This window comes from Rutidosis leptorrhynchoides, chromosome 3, assembly GCF_046630445.1.
Source record: "Rutidosis leptorrhynchoides isolate AG116_Rl617_1_P2 chromosome 3, CSIRO_AGI_Rlap_v1, whole genome shotgun sequence".
Lineage (NCBI taxonomy): Eukaryota > Viridiplantae > Streptophyta > Magnoliopsida > Asterales > Asteraceae > Rutidosis > Rutidosis leptorrhynchoides.
The window spans coordinates 545,966,805-545,983,383 of record NC_092335.1 but is presented as its reverse complement, the minus strand read 5'-3'; positions in this window follow the sequence as shown (position 1 = coordinate 545,983,383).

Here is a 16,579-nt window from a genome sequence, read left to right as displayed (position 1 = left end):
CAGAGAAAATCTTTAAACAAAGCTTAACGCTATGTTAGTTTACTTTTATAAAAATACAAATATATATACAAGTAATATTATTATTATAAAGGGGGGTTTTTACCGTTTAATGACCGGTTTGTCGATTTTAAAACTTTAGTCGCAGTTAAAACCAAATGTAAAATATTAAAAATAAATACAAGACTTAAATTAAAGCGTAAAGTAAATAACGATAATGAAATTGCGAATAATAAAAGTGCGATAAAATAAACTTGCGATAATTAAAAAGTACGATAATTAAAAGTGCAATTAAATACAATAACAATAAATAAAAATGCGATAATTAGAAGTGCAATTAAATATAAAATAAAGGAAATTAAATATGAAATAAAAGAATTATGCTTATTTAAACTTCCGTAATCATGATGTTTGACGTGTTGATTTTAGTTTTATGCCCATGGGTTAATTGTCCTTTGTCCTGGATTATTTAATATGTCCGTCTGGTTTTTGTCCATAACAGTCCATCAGTCATAAATATAAAGTGCGAGTGTCCTCGTCAAATTATTCTTATACCCGAAGTTAAATATTCCAACTAATTGGGGACTTAAACTGTAACAAGATTTTAATATTTTGTTTAATAATTACACCAGGATGTCGACTGAGTGTAACCCAAGGTTTTAATATTTTGTTATCAATTATACCAAGTGTCCTTGTACATAATTTCACCCCTGTTTTAATTATTCTAGTGGCTATTAATCCATTCCCGTGTCCGGTTAAATGAACGATTATTCGTACATATAAATACCCTCCCATCGTGTCCGATCGAGTGTAAATGGTTATTTATAGGGACGCCCAATTGTAAATCTTTATATTGACATTAACAAACTATCATTTAGTTAAACAAATATAAAGCCCATTAATAGCTCATGGTCTAATTTCCACAAGTGTCGTTCTTTTATCCAAACCCCAATTATGATACAAAGCCCAATTACCTAATTTTAGTAATTAGCCCAACATCATGATTACTTCGGATTAAATAAGCATAATAATAACTTAGCTACGAGACATTAAATTAAAAAGGTTGAACATAACTTACAATGATTAAAAATAGCGTAGCGTTACACGGACAGAATTTCGACTTACACCCTTACAACATTCGCTAAAATACCCTTATTATTAGAATTATAATTAAAATTAAAATTAAAATATAAATTATAAATATAAATATTACGTATGAATGGAGAAGAGAAAGATAGATGGATTTTACGTTCACCAAACTGCGAATTTATAGGCCTGTGAACTGAAAAAGGAGCTCATGCGATCGCATGAGCTTTGCTCTTCAAGGCCATGCGATCGCATGGCCAGCTGGGGAGGCTCACATTTGGTTGTTTTCTTCTGCCGACGGTTTTATAAATAAATATAATATATTAAATAATTATAAGAATTATTTAAATATTATATTATATTTATGTGCATAGTTGACTTGTAATTTTTAGTCCGTTGCGTCGAGCGTTGAGAGTTGACTCTGGTCCCGGTTCCGGATTTTCGAACGTCCTTGCGTACAATTTAATATCTTGTACTTTTTGTTTTGAATCTTGTTCTCTTGTAATTTTGAGACGTTTCTTATCAATAATTGGAACCTCGTTGATTGTATTTTGTACTTTTGAGCTTTTTGGTCGTTTGCGTCTTCAATTCGTCGAATCTGTCTTTTGTCTTCACCTTTTATTATTTAAACGAATATTACTTGTAAATAGAACAATTGCAACTAAAAGCTTGTCTTTCTTGAGGAATAATGCTATGAAATATATGTTCGTTTTTAGCATTATCAAATATTCCCACACTTGTGCGTTGCTTGTCCTCAAGCAATATCGTCTTGAAATACTAGAATCACTTCTTTATTCTTCACACTTTGTACATCTGTGATTTCTATACGGCGGTATAAACAATGGTAGTAACGATATGGTTTACAGTCCCAAATGACTATAAAAATTTAGATCCATTAAGGAAATTGGATCTTTATGAAAACATTTGATCTTTTGAAAATTAAATCTAGTTTTTACCCTAGATAAGTTTTCCGGAATAACCCTTCACCGGTGTTTGCAAAATATTTTTGTGGGCTTGGTGGGTTTCAGATTTGAAAATTATAGCTCAAAACTTATGGTTTTGTGTCACCCACTTGCTAACCTTGTATTAGGAAAGCAACACGTCCAGTTTACTTGTCCCGTATATTACCTTTCGGTAAACTACCGTCCGGTTGTAAAGGAAAACGTTGAACAAGCAACTGTTAAGGCAATGTCCCCTGACATGCTTTTAAGTATGGTCTATAACGTGTCGGACGCAATTACTATCCTTTGTAGGAGCAATAGTAAAGCTCACCCTTATAATTTGTAGGTTTGGCACAAGGTCCTGTCTTTGACCACTATGCAACCACCGTTCTTACGGTTGACACATGATTTGGTTCAGGTGACCTAATGAATTCCAGGTGAATTCCTAGGATTTTACGTTCAATGGTAATGAACGCATTGAAAATAGGGTTTTCAGAAAACAAATCGGTTTGTAATTTTGATCAAAATATTTTCTCGTTCAAGCTCGAGTTTAGATATCATTGAATTCCATGAGTTTGAATTCTCAATCTTTAAGGTCAATCTCTAGGATTGAGTAATATCAGGCTTAAAAGCTGATTTTTAATCTTTAAGGAGATTATCCTTTCTGGGGATCTGATTCATTAGTCTTATCCAGCTAATTTGCACGGTGCCCCCCCATTTTACGAGATAAATCCTTCTCATGGTTAGGATAAATCTGACCACTTGGCGACCTGTTTAATGCTGAGGTCCGTGGATTTTCTTCTGATTTTAGTGATGACTTTTCTAGGTTTTTCGTCAACCTACAGCTGGTCTGGACGACAACTTCATGACCTAACTCAAGAAGCGCGTTTCTTTTTCGGAAGATTTTACTTCCTTTTAATGATGGAATTGATTCATCGTGTAGATCCATCTCTTCTTTTCTTTCATTGGGTAAAATAGTTTAGTTTAGTCCAAAGCAAAAGTATTTTCAGTTATTTGTTACAGAAATATGTGACTTATGTTTAAGATAACTTGGTAATTTTCCCACACTTGGCTTTTATTTTCCTTTTTATTGTTCTCTATTCCATTTTAAATGAATTTTAACATTTTGGTTTGTTTCTCAATTTATGTCCTTTCCGAGGTAACAATAATTTCGGTGTTAACACCTAGTTTTATCATTCATAAATATGTATAAACATGATTTTGAGTTCATTTAATTGAAAATTTTGAAAAATTTTACTAGAATTGGGTAGTCAGTATATAAGACTAGGGCTGTTCTTTATTATCAGAGAGCACTAGATTCTAATACAACTACTACGTTACTAGTATTTTTAATGGTAACCAAGTGTATAAAGATAAAAATTTTAAAAATCCGAAAGAATTTAACCCCTTCCCACACTTAAGATCTTGCAATGCCCTCATTTGCAAGAAATCAGTACAATTTAAATTATTGAGGGTGATTAGCGTAGAAATGATTAAATTTTACCAAAGTTTTCAAACATATTGGCGTTTGTTTGCTGAATGATAAATGGTGCATATCATTTGTTCATTTCGTCTGTTGTTACATCACATTTATTTGTCATCTTGTCGTCAAAATTAGTAGCTTTTGCTGAACTTAATGCTAGTCTTTGAAAATGCGCTGTTTTACCCTGTTTTGTACAATCGACAATATACATACATACAAATATAATCATGCATGGCAATTTAAAATGGGACTTAATATCCCACTTTCAAATTCTAAATATGAAATATTAGTACACAATAATAATAAAATAATAAAAATTACACAAATATATCTAATAACATAAGTTTAAACATGAAAAAGTCAAAAGATAAAAACATAAAAATCATAAAAATAATCAAATGGAACTAAATCAGTCTGGATAGGGGTTCCAGTTCATCTCATCGGGTGAGTTCCATTGTTGGTTATAGGTGTTCTGATAGGCTTGGTTATAGTCATACCGGTTAAAGGGTGGTCGGATATCGGGGCTATGTGGCGGAAAATGAGCAGGTCGCGTAGGTACATAGTTATTTGGTACCTGATATGATAGCTGGCTCATGATTTGGTGCTGATGAACTAACCAGCTATCGTGTTGGCGTCGCCTATAATCCTCGTATACTCGCTCGGAGTTCCACTGCTCATACATACTATGTCTTGCCGCGTTCGTCATTGCTTCCTCATCTATACGAACGTGGACGTCAAGAATAGCATCTCGAAAGACATCCCTAATGTCTTCCGCCTCCTCCATTTCCTCGTCTGAGCCTCTCTCTACCTAAGGATGAGATCTCTCATAGGGTACTGCCTGGTTACGTCTACTTTTCAATACCTTAGCACCCACATAAACTTTCAATCCTAAGGGCTCAACCTGTTCTCTACATATCTGTAATGGACCCCCTTGGTTCCTATCAACACCTAAATACTCTCCAATGAGAGTAACAAAAATACCTCCTCCTATTATACTCCCGTCCTGCATTCCCTCTACCATTTTAGATAAATAAAAAGCAACACAGTAAGGGATATTGACAAAGCTTCTAGGATCCCGAATACACTTTAGGTAGAATAAATCATATAAGGTAATTTTTTCTTTATTATGACCTCTTTGTGTAATCGAGTTAGCCAAAAATCTATGAATAATACGAAGCTCGGCTCTGTCAATATGTGTATAGGAGTGTCCTCCTGCTCGTGTAAAAACATCAAAATGTGACATACGCCTCCAAATGACGTCGGCGTCAAAGTTACTATCTACCCGTTCACCATAATGAATCAAGTTTGTACAATCGGGTAATAGCAACTCACCAAGAGTATATATCTGTAAGGCCCTGGCCATGTCCAGCATGGACATTCTGTACATCCTACCGCCAAGGATAAACCTAAGAAATCTTCTATCATCTATTCTAACTATATTTGTATCAAGTGATACAGTACTCATCAACTCAACACACCATTCCTTATATACAGGTCTACGAATGGTGAAAAGACGTTCTCAATCTGTAAAAGAAGAACTACCATACCTTTGAACTAAAAGCTGTCTAACACGGTCAGCTAGATGGACCGTTTCCAAAGGGGCCCAATCGATTACCCTTGGCACCTCTACATTTTTTGTTACCAATTTGAATTTGTTCCTTTGATATGTCTCGTAATCTCTCCATCTTCTATCAAATCTCAGATTAGGATGTAGAGTGTGCTCAGGAATCGTTGGGAATTCTACTGGCGGCCTCATTGGGAATACTATGAATTCATCAACAAACTGTACCGGATCATAATAAGGTATGTGCTGATCAGGCTGTTGTTGTTGTTCCTGTTGTGGTTCTTGTTCGTGTTGCATTTCTAGTTCTAGTTCTGGTGCTGGTGCTGGTCGTCTAGATGATGATGCTCCTAAACCTCCAGTATCGGCTTTCTGCAAAACACATTAAACACAAAATTTGTGCATCCAAATATGAATTAGTGTTAGCAAAATAACAACTTAAAACAATCACTATAACATGTTAAATCAAAATTAAACTTATACACATTTTCACAATTTTTCACAATTCTACATTTTTCAAATAAGCACATATGAAAATGTATACAAAATTCATAAGCATTTAACTCAAATAACATGTCAAAATAGTCATTACTAATAATTAAACAAGTCTCAAATGGCAATTATATCAAATTAATCAAGTTCATGAATTTTGGACTTAAAAAGTCCACTTTAATCTCCAAAAATCATGTTTAGGATCATTGTTTGGATCATTTAACTATCTAAACATGTTACACTACTCAATTTAGCAATAATTCATGATAAAAATCGGCCATAACCTGTTTATATCAAAAAGCCCCAAATTGCTCAAGAACACAAACCCTAGATTTCTAAAATTTTTGAAGTTTTTGGCTTCAAATCATGTTAAATAGCATCAATCTAGGTTATACATGCATAAAATACTAACAATTTAACACTAATTACACTAGAAATTAACAAAATTGCATTAGGTAAAAAAAATTGGTAATTATCACAAAAACTAGGAATTTATAGAGTTTAGGGGTGTAATTTTTACCAATTTGCTGAAGAATGAGAATCTAGGCATGATTAGAGCAAGAAATTTGATGAATTACGGTGGAAAAATGGCGAAAATTGGTGAATTTTTGGGTGTGTTTCGTGAATGTATGTGTGTGTTTGTGGTGAGGCAGAACTGAACTGCTGTATGTATCAGGCCTGCATTTGGTCCTCATGCGATCGCATGGGTTCCAAGTGCAAACCCCATGCGATCGCATGGGGTGCCGGCTACAGTGATTTCTGATTTTTTTTTTTTATAAAACCTTATACTTTATAAAACTTATAATTAATTAAATTTTAAAAATTTTGTTTTCCTTTAGGAGCGAGGGCGTTTCGGATCGTTGTCCTAGTCTGTCCCTCGACAAAATTTTAAAATTTGTCAAATCAAAGCGCAGTTTTTAAAAGTAAAGATTTTTTTGGGTTTTTTTTAATGTTTTTGGCTTACTTTAATTCAATAAGATTAAAAATAATAATAATAAAAGTTCTCGTCCCTCCCTCGGGTAAAGCAATTTCGGTTCAAAGACCTAGTCTTCAACTTACGACGAATTTTAAAAATTATATTTTTAACTTAATGAGATAAAGTAAATTTTTGTTTTTAAATTCACACAACTTAAATATAAAATTCAAAATTAATATTAAAAATTCACACCAAACTTAAAATTTGAAATGCATAAAATTAAAAATTCATATTTTAAAAATTAAAAATTCACACCAAACTTAATTTAAAAATTCATATTATAAATTCACACCAAACTTATATTAATTTTTCAAATATTTACAATTTTAAATATATTGATTTTACAAAGTTTACAGTATTAATTTAAGATTTATATATTAATTTTAAAAACATGGTAAAAATAAAATTAAAAATCTTTTTGGCTTTTTATCCCACTTTAATCAATCAAATATTATCAAAAATATACGCCCCTCTTTTCGGTAAAGTAATTTCGGTTCCAAAACCTAATTTAACTCATGACGAATTTTTGAAATATTTTGTGTTGATTGATTAAAGATATTTATACCTTAAGAATAAACGTTAAATTTCGCAGTGATGTAATAAATTTTTGTATGATATCAATAATTTCGGTCGCCAAACCTAATTTTATTCAATACCAATTTAATACTTTATAGCGAACAAATTAGCGTTTATTATCAAAAGGTTAAAAAAAATAAAAACTGTACAGACTTACCTGTGAGATAGTATTCTTAGTTATATGATCTATCCCATTCATAAGATAGTCGGTTTAATTGGTTTTCCATAGCTACATAGGCGTAACCTCGAGCATTCAGTGTTTTTTCTTCTAAACATATGAACGGTCCGTCTCTGCATAAAGTAACAAATTCGGTATTTGAATAGGTTTGATTATTTTAACATTTACCTCCATGTGACCATTTTCCGCATTTGTGACATCTTTCTAGGTGTCGTGCTCTTCTTTTCGCTGCGAATTTTGATTTTCCTTTACCAAATTGTAACTTATTATCTTCGCATCTGGATTCTTTTCTTACTCCGTCCAATCTTTCTCTGATTACTGATACTATTTCACTCGGTAGTATGTCATTATTACGTTTAGTGATCAAAGCATGTAGCATTAGACCATGGTTTAGTTCACAGGCAGTCTTCATTTCTTAAAAAAAATAAAAATTCAGAATGGGGGGAGAAGACTAGTTCTTTAGGGTCTGCTAGGGAAAGACCATTTGGATTCCATTTTCGAGAACTACATGAAAACAGACAATCTAACTCTAACAGAAATACATATTATCCTTTAAAGACTTGATTCTCCCCACACTTAGTTAGCCGTGGTGTTGAAATTGTGATTAACTTCGTTGTCGACTTCCATCGGACTATCTATGTAGTGTTTAACTCTGTGACCATTAACTTTAAATTCAATCCCATTTGAATTTATTAATTCTATCGTTCCGTATGGGAAAACTCTTTTAACTATGAATGGTCTAGACCATCTTGATTTCAATTTTCCAGGAAATAGCTTGAATCGTGAATTGAAAAGAAGAACTCTGTCTCCTTCTTTAAATTCTTTTAAACTTCTGATTCTTTTATCATGCCATTTCTTCGTTCTTTCCTTATAAATTAACGAATTATCGTATGCTTCATGTCTTAATTCTTCTAATTCGTTTAGTTGACTTAACCGTAGACGTCCAGCTTCATGTAAATCAAGATTACATGTCTTCAAAGCCCAAAATGCTTTGTGTTCAATTTCTACTAGAAGATGACATGCTTTTCCGTAAACGAGTCTAAAAGGTGTGGCTCCAATTGGAGTTTTATAGGCTGTTCTAAAAGCCCAGAGTGCATCCTCCAATTTAATGGACCATTCCTTCGGATTTGATCCTACGGTTTTCTCTAGAATACGTTTTAAAGCTCGGTTGGTATTTTCAACTTGTCCACTTGTTTGTGGATGATATGCGGTGGAGATTTTATGAGTTACTCCATATCTTTTAAGAACTTTCTCAAGTTGACTATTACAGAAATGAGTACCCCGATCACTTATTAAAGCTTTCGGTGTTCCAAACCTTGCAAAAAGATGTTTTAAAAAGTTGACTACAACTCGTGCATCGTTAGTTGGGAGAGCTTATGCTTCCGCCCATTTAGATACATAATCAATGGCTACGAGAATATAGAGATTATTATGAGATTTTGGAAATGGACCCATAAAGTCAATACCCCAAATGTCAAATACTTCACATACTTGGATGACATTTTGTGGCATTTCATCATGTTGACTTATTTTTCCGGCCCTTTGACATGCATCACAGGATTTGCAAAGAAGGTGTGCGTCTTTGTAAATTGTAGGCCAATAGAATCCAGCATCATAAACTTTTCTTGCTGTAAGTTGAGGCCCATAATGCCCTCCTGTTGGTCCTGTGTGACAATGGTTTAAAATTTTACTAGCTTCATCTCCAAATACACATCGGCGTATTATTCCATCTGGACAACTTTTAAACAGGTGTGGATCTTCCCAAAAATAGTGTTTTATATCACTGAAGAATTTCTTTCGTTTTTGGTACGATAATCCTTTTTCAAGGAATCCACAAACTAAGTAGTTTGCATAGTCTGCAAACCATGGGATTTTATTATAATCTATCTTCAATAGATATTCATCAGGAAAGTTGTCTTGTATGGCCGATTCATTTAGAACTTCTAATTCGGGATTTTCAAGACGAGAAATATGATCAGCGGCGAGATTTTCTGCTCCTCTTTTATCTCGGATTTCAATATCAAACTCTTGTAAGAGTAAGATCCAACGGATTAATCTTGGTTTAGCATCTTGTTTTGAAAATAGGTATCTAAGAGCAGAATGGTCAGTATAGACCACCGTTTTTGCTAGAACAAGATATGAACGAAATTTGTCAAAAGCAAAGACAATAGCAAGGAGTTCTTTTTCAGTAGTTGTATAGTTCGTTTGTGCTCCTTGTAACATCTTACTAGCATAATATATAGGTTGAAATCGTTTTTCAATCCTTTGTCCTAAAACGGCTCCCATTGCAAAATCACTTGCATCGCACATTAGTTCAAATGGTAGATTCCAATTTGGTGTTATCATGATCGGCGCATTAGTGAGTTTCTCTTTAAGAATATTAAAATATTTGATACTCTCATCTGAAAAGATGAATGGAGCATCCTTTTCTAGGAGTTTATTCATAGGAGTGGCAATTTTAGAAAAATCTTTTATGAAACGTCGGTAAAAACCGGCATGCCCTAGAAAACTCCTAACTCCTCTAACATTGGTGGGATGTGGAATTTTAGCAATTACATCTACTTTAGCTCTATCCACTTTAATTCCTTCTTTTGAAATTTTATGTCCAAGAACGATGCCTTCTTTAACCATGAAATGGCATTTCTCCCAATTAAGTACTAGATTTGATTGTTCGCATCTAATAAGCATTTGTTCAAGATTAGCTAGACATGTTTCAAATGTATCACCGAAGACCGAAAAGTCATCCATGAAAACTTCCATGCATTCTTCTATCATGTTGTGAAAAATCGCCATCATGCACCTTTGAAAGGTTGCAGGGGCGTTGCAAAGTCCAAATGGCATGCGTTTGTAAGCAAAAGTACCATAAGGGCACGTGAACGTGGTTTTCTCTTGGTCCTCGGGTGCTATTGGAATTTGAAAATATCCGGAAAATCCATCTAGAAAACAATAGTAACTATTTCCGGCTAATCTTTCCAACATTTGATCAATGAAAGGTAAGGGAAAGTGATCTTTTCTGGTGGCGTCATTTAATTTTCTATAATCAATACACACACGCCATCCTGTTACAGTCCTAGTAGGAATAAGCTCATTTTTCTCATTTGTAATGACAGTCATGCCACCCTTCTTAGGCACGCATTGAACTGGGCTTACCCATGGACTATCAGAAATTGGATAAATTAGACCTGCATCTAGCAGTTTAATAATCTCTTTCTTAACTACATCTTGCATATTAGGATTTAGTCTTCGTTGGCGTTGCACATATGTTTTATGACCTTCTTCCATAAGGATTTTATGTGTGCAATACGAAGGACTTATTCCTTTAATATCATGAATCTTCCATGCAATGGCTGGTTTATGAGCTTTCAACACAGAAATGAGTTGTGATTTCTCATTTTCAGTAAGAGAAGACGATATTATTACAGGTAATTCAGATTCACCATGTAAATAAGCGTATTCCAAATGGTTTGGAAGTGGCTTTAATTCTAATTTCGGAGGTTCTTCTATCGATGATTTATATCGATATCTGTCTTCTTCTTTTAGCATTTGAATTTCTTCTGTTGTTGGTTCATATCCATTAGCTATAAGTGTAGCTAACATTTCAGCTTCATCAATTGGTTCATTACCTTCTCCTAAAGAACATTCTCCTGTTCCTTGTAATTCTGGAAATTCTTCTAATAATTCTGCATGTGCATCTATAGTTTGAATATAATAACATGTATTATCTGCAGATTGTGGTTGTTGCATTGCTCTATCAACTGAAAAGGTAACACTCTCATCCTCTATACTTAGGGTCAGTTTCTTACTGAACATGTCTATCATTGCTTTAGTCGTATTTAAGAATGGTCTTCCTAATATGAGAGGAACTTGAGAATCTTCTTCCATGTCCAGAACAAAAAAATCTACTGGAAATACTAAAGTACCAACTTTAACTAGCATGTTCTCCATTATCCCTCTAGGATATTTTATTGATCTATCGGCTAGTTGTATGCTTATTTTGGTTGGTTTCAATTCTCCAAGGTCTAGTTTAGCGTATAGTGAATATGGCATTAGATTTATACTAGCACCTAAGTCTGCCAATGCTTCTATTGAACTAAGACTACCCAGAAAACATGGAATTGTGAAACTTCCTGGATCAGATAGTTTTTCTGGTATCTTATTCAACAGTACTGCTGAACAATTAGCATTCATGGTAACAGCCGAGAGTTCTTCCATTTTCTTTCTATTTGAGATTAGATCTTTCAAGAATTTAGCATATCTAGGCATTCCTGAAATCACATCAATGAAAGGAAGATTTACATTTATCTGTTTAAACATATCCAAGAATTTGGATTGCTCGGCTTCAAGTTTCTCTTTCTTCATTTTACTCGGGTAAGGAAGTGGTGGTTGGTATGGTTTAACATAAGGTTTAGCCTTAACTGTGTTATCTTCATTAACCTTTTCAACTACCGGTTCTTTTTCCTTATCTTAATTAGGTTGTGGTTCTTGTGGAGTAGGAATAGCTTCATCAGAAGTTACAGGTATTTCAGGTGGTTTAAGTGTTGTACCACTTCTTGTGGTAATGGCTTTAGCAGTTTCATTCTGGGGGTTAGCATTTGTATCACTAGGTAGACTTCCCGGTTTTCTTTCACCTATTAACCTTGCTAGGTTACTTACTTCTTGTTCCAGATTTTGAATAGAAGCTTGTTGATTTCTAAATGCTTGAGCATTTTGTTCATTGGTTTGTTTCTGAGATGTGAAAAACTGCGTTTGAGTTTCAACTAGCTTCGTCATCATGTCTTCTAAATTCGGCTTTTTATCATCGGTTTGTTGTGGTGGTTTGTTTTGAAAATTAGGTCTTTGCTGATTGTAATTATTATTGGATACTTGTTGATTGCTAGGACCTTGTTGGTTGTTGTATGGAATATTTCGGTTATAGTTCTGGTTTTGATTGTAAATTGGTCTTGGCGGTTGATAATTATTCTGATAATTATTTCCAGGCCTTTGGTTTATGTATGAAATATTCTCTCTTTGTTCCATTGTTAATTCAATACTGAGACAATCTTTTGTCAAATGTGGTCCTCCACACTGCTCACAACTAATTCGTATTGAGTGAATATCCTTAGTCATCTTTTCCATTCGTCTCTCGACAGCATCTATCTTTGCAGAAATGGAATCTAAGTCATGGCTAGGATCGGCTCTAGCTGCTTTAGATGATCTAACGATATCTTTTTCTTGGTGCCACTCGTGTGAGTGGGAAGCAGTGTTATCAATAATTTTGTAAGCATCAGTTTCGGTTTTCTTCATAATGGAACCACCAGCTGCTATATCTATGTCTTTCCTTGTAGTGATGTCGCATCCTTGGTAGAATATTTGTACTATTTGACAGGTATCTAAACCATGTTGCGGACATCCTCTTAATAACTTTCCAAATCTTGTCCACGCCTCATATAGAGTTTCATTTGGTTTCTGTGTGAACGTAACAATTTCTGCTTGAAGTCTTACGGCTTTAGATGCAGGAAAGAATTGTTTAAGAAAATTTTCAACTAAAACATCCCATGTATCAATCGCCCCTTCAGGTAACGATTCCAACCAATCTTTGGCTTCTCCCCTTAAAGTCCAGGGAAATAACATGAGATATATCTGTTCATCCTCCACTTCTCGGATTTTAAATAGTGTGCAGATCCTATTAAAGGTACGTAAATGTTCATTTGGATCTTCCTTTGGTGCACCACTAAATTGGCATTGATTAGTCACCATGTGTAGAATTTGTCCTTTGATTTCATAATCTGGCGCATTAATGTCTGGATGAGTAATTGCGTGACCTTGGCCAGTGCGTTTAGCTCTCATTCGGTCTTCCATACTTAAAGGTTCCAGATTCTCCATAATTGAATTTGTTGAATCGGAATCACTAGAGGATTCTGATTTAATGGTTCGTTCCTCAACAATCTCTGTTTGAATGATTGGTGGTTCCGGAGGAAAATTTAATGGTTCAGGATCTACGAATCGTTCCTGAATATTCTCCGGATTCTCAATTGTGAGGTCGGGTTCAAAAAATGGATTATCGGAAATTTGAACTGGAGTACTTGGTCGACTGGATGACGATTCTAAAGAAAAATCAACGGCAGTAATATTTGCTAAATGTCTTGATCTAGTTACAGGTGGTGAACGTACAAAAGGTGGTGAACGTCTTGCTCGGTGCATTCACTGAATATCCTATTAGTTTTTAAAAGGAAAGAAAAATTATAATAAGTTATCCAATCAATAGACTTTTCTGATTTTGATCACGTTTCGAATAGCCAAAAGATGCAGCAGAGGGGCAGGATTCGTTTGGTCTCAATATAATTGAGGACTGTTTGGCTCCAATAACCCGGTCCACGTACAAATCCAACTATTACTACGAACCAGAAAATTTTGATGTCTATCAATTTAACCACTTAAAATAAATTTTCGTAATTTTAAGAAATTTAGATAAGAAGTAGAATAAAAATCTATGTCCTAAAAACTAGAATAGCGAGAAATAAGAAAGAAAAAGAGTTCGTCGGAAAAAGATCGAAAAAGAAAAATAAGAAAGAAAGATAAAAGGCGACGGAAAAATAAAAGAAACTTATAAAACTTAAAAACACTTGACTAACCCAACCTTATCACTACAACTAACTTAAAATTATAATCGCAAATTGAGATTACTAATTGGAATGATAATTGATACATAGGTAAAAGGTGTCTAAAAATATTAAAGCTTACAGGAAAAACTATATCCCAAATGGAAATAACTTAAAAAGAAACTAAAACTTAAAAAGGCGTATCTAAAGAAAAACACTTAAGGGATTTTACGGCAAAGCCTAAAAATCTAGAAGTAAAAATAACTATGGCAAAAACTAAGTTTAAAACTAAATATGAGCTAAAAATACAAATATTACGCTAAAACGATTAAAAAGGGACAAAATATAAAAATATACAAAAAGTTGTAAAAATTACAATTTTTATAAAAATATTATTTTTATATTATTTATTTTATAAAACTAATAATTTTACAATTTAATTAAACTAATTAAACTAAATAATACAAATAATAAATAAAACTAAATTAATATATTAATTAACTAATAAACCCTAATTAGGGTTTTAATAATAATAATAATAATTAAAATATACTCCGTAATTAATGCAGTTGTAGTCTGGCGTGTCAGATGGGCTCATGCGATCGCATGAGTCCTAAACAATCAAGCCATGCGATCGCATGGGCTAGGGTTTCGGGCCACAGAGTGGGCTGCTACAGTACCGGACTCGAGTTTTAATTAATTTTTTTTTCTTCTGTTTTTGCTGTAAAATATAAAATATATTTATTAATTAAATAAAACTTATATTTTTACAAACTAAAAGAAATAGAAATAAAGAAACTTTATAAAACTTAAATATTTACCAAACTCTAAAAAAAAATATTTATATTTTTGTTTTTCTTTTAATATTTTTGAATATTTAAAACGTGTTTTTACAAAAGCGTACTAAAAATAAAAATCTTTTTTTTATATATATTAGCGTTGCGCTTCCGGCTTTTAAGCTAGATTGATTCCCCGGCAGCGGCGCCAAAAAATAACTTGATGTGTCGCGAGGTGTATATAAAATACTATTAAATTTTACAAGGAAATACTATTAAATACGATACAATTTTACACAAGATATTTATTTATTTATAGAATGGATATACTTAAACCTTGCTACAACACTTATAGGCAGTGTACCTAATCGTACAGTAGTGTAGTTTTTAGTAAGTCCGGTTCGTTCCACAGGGAAAATCTTTAAACAAAGCTTAACGCTATATTAGTTTACTTTTATAAAAATACAAATATATATACAAGTAATATTATTATTATAAAGGGGGGTTTTTACCGTTTAATGACCGGTTTGTCGATTTTAAAACTTTAGTCGCAGTTAAAACCAAATGTAAGATATTAAAAATAAATACAAGACTTAAATTAAAGCGTAAAGTAAATAACGATAATGAAATTGCGAATAATAAAAGTGCGATAAAATAAACTTGCGATAATTAAAAAGTACGATAATTAAAAGTGCAATTAAATACAATAACAATAAATAAAAATGCGATAATTAGAAGTGCAATTAAATATAAAATAAAGGAAATTAAATATGAAATAAAAGAATTATGCTTATTTAAACTTTCGTAATCATGATGTTTGACGTGTTGATTTTAGTTTTATGCCCATGGGTTAATTGTCCTTTGTCCTGGATTATTTAATATGTCCATCTGGTTTTGTCCATAACAGTCCATCAGTCATAAATATAAAGTGCGAGTGTCCTCGTCAAATTATTCTTATACCCGAAGTTAAATATTCCAACTAATTGGGGACTTAAACTGTAACAAGATTTTAATACTTTGTTTAATAATTACACCAGGATGTCGACTGAGTGTAACCCAAGGTTTTAATATTTTGTTATCAATTATACCAAGTGTCCTTGTACATAATTTCACCCCTGTTTTAATTATTCTAGTGGCTATTAATCCATTCCCGTGTCCGGTTAAATGAACGATTATTCGTACATATAAATACCCTGCCCATCGTGTCCGATCGAGTGTAAATGGTTATTTATAGGGACGCCCAATTGTAAATCTTTATATTGACATTAACAAACTATCATTTAGTTAAACAAATATAAAGCCCATTAATAGCCCATGGTCTAATTTCCACAAGTGTCGTTCTTTTATCCAAACCCCAATTATGATACAAAGCCCAATTACCCAATTTTAGTAATTAGCCCAACATCATGATTACTTCGGATTAAATAAGCATAATAATAACTTAGCTACGAGACATTAAATTAAAAAGGTTGAACATAACTTACAATGATTAAAAATAGCGTAGCGTTACACGGACAGAATTTCGACTTACACCCTTACAACATTCGCTAAAATACCCTTATTATTAGAATTATAATTAAAATTAAAATTAAAATATAAATTATAAATATAAATATTACGTATGAATGGAGAAGAGAAAGATAGATGGATTTTACGTTCACCAAACTGCGAATTTATAGGCCTGTGAACTAAAAAAGGAACTCATGCGATCGCATGAGCTTTGCTCTTCAAGGCCATACGATCGCATGGCCAGCTGGGGAGGCTCACATTTGGTTGTTTTCTTCTGCCGACGGTTTTATAAATAAATATAATATATTAAATAATTATAAGAATTATTTAAATATTATATTATATTTATGTGCATAGTTGACTTGTAATTTTTAGTCCGTTGCGTCGAGCGTTGAGAGTTGACTCTGGTCCCGGTTCAGGATTTTC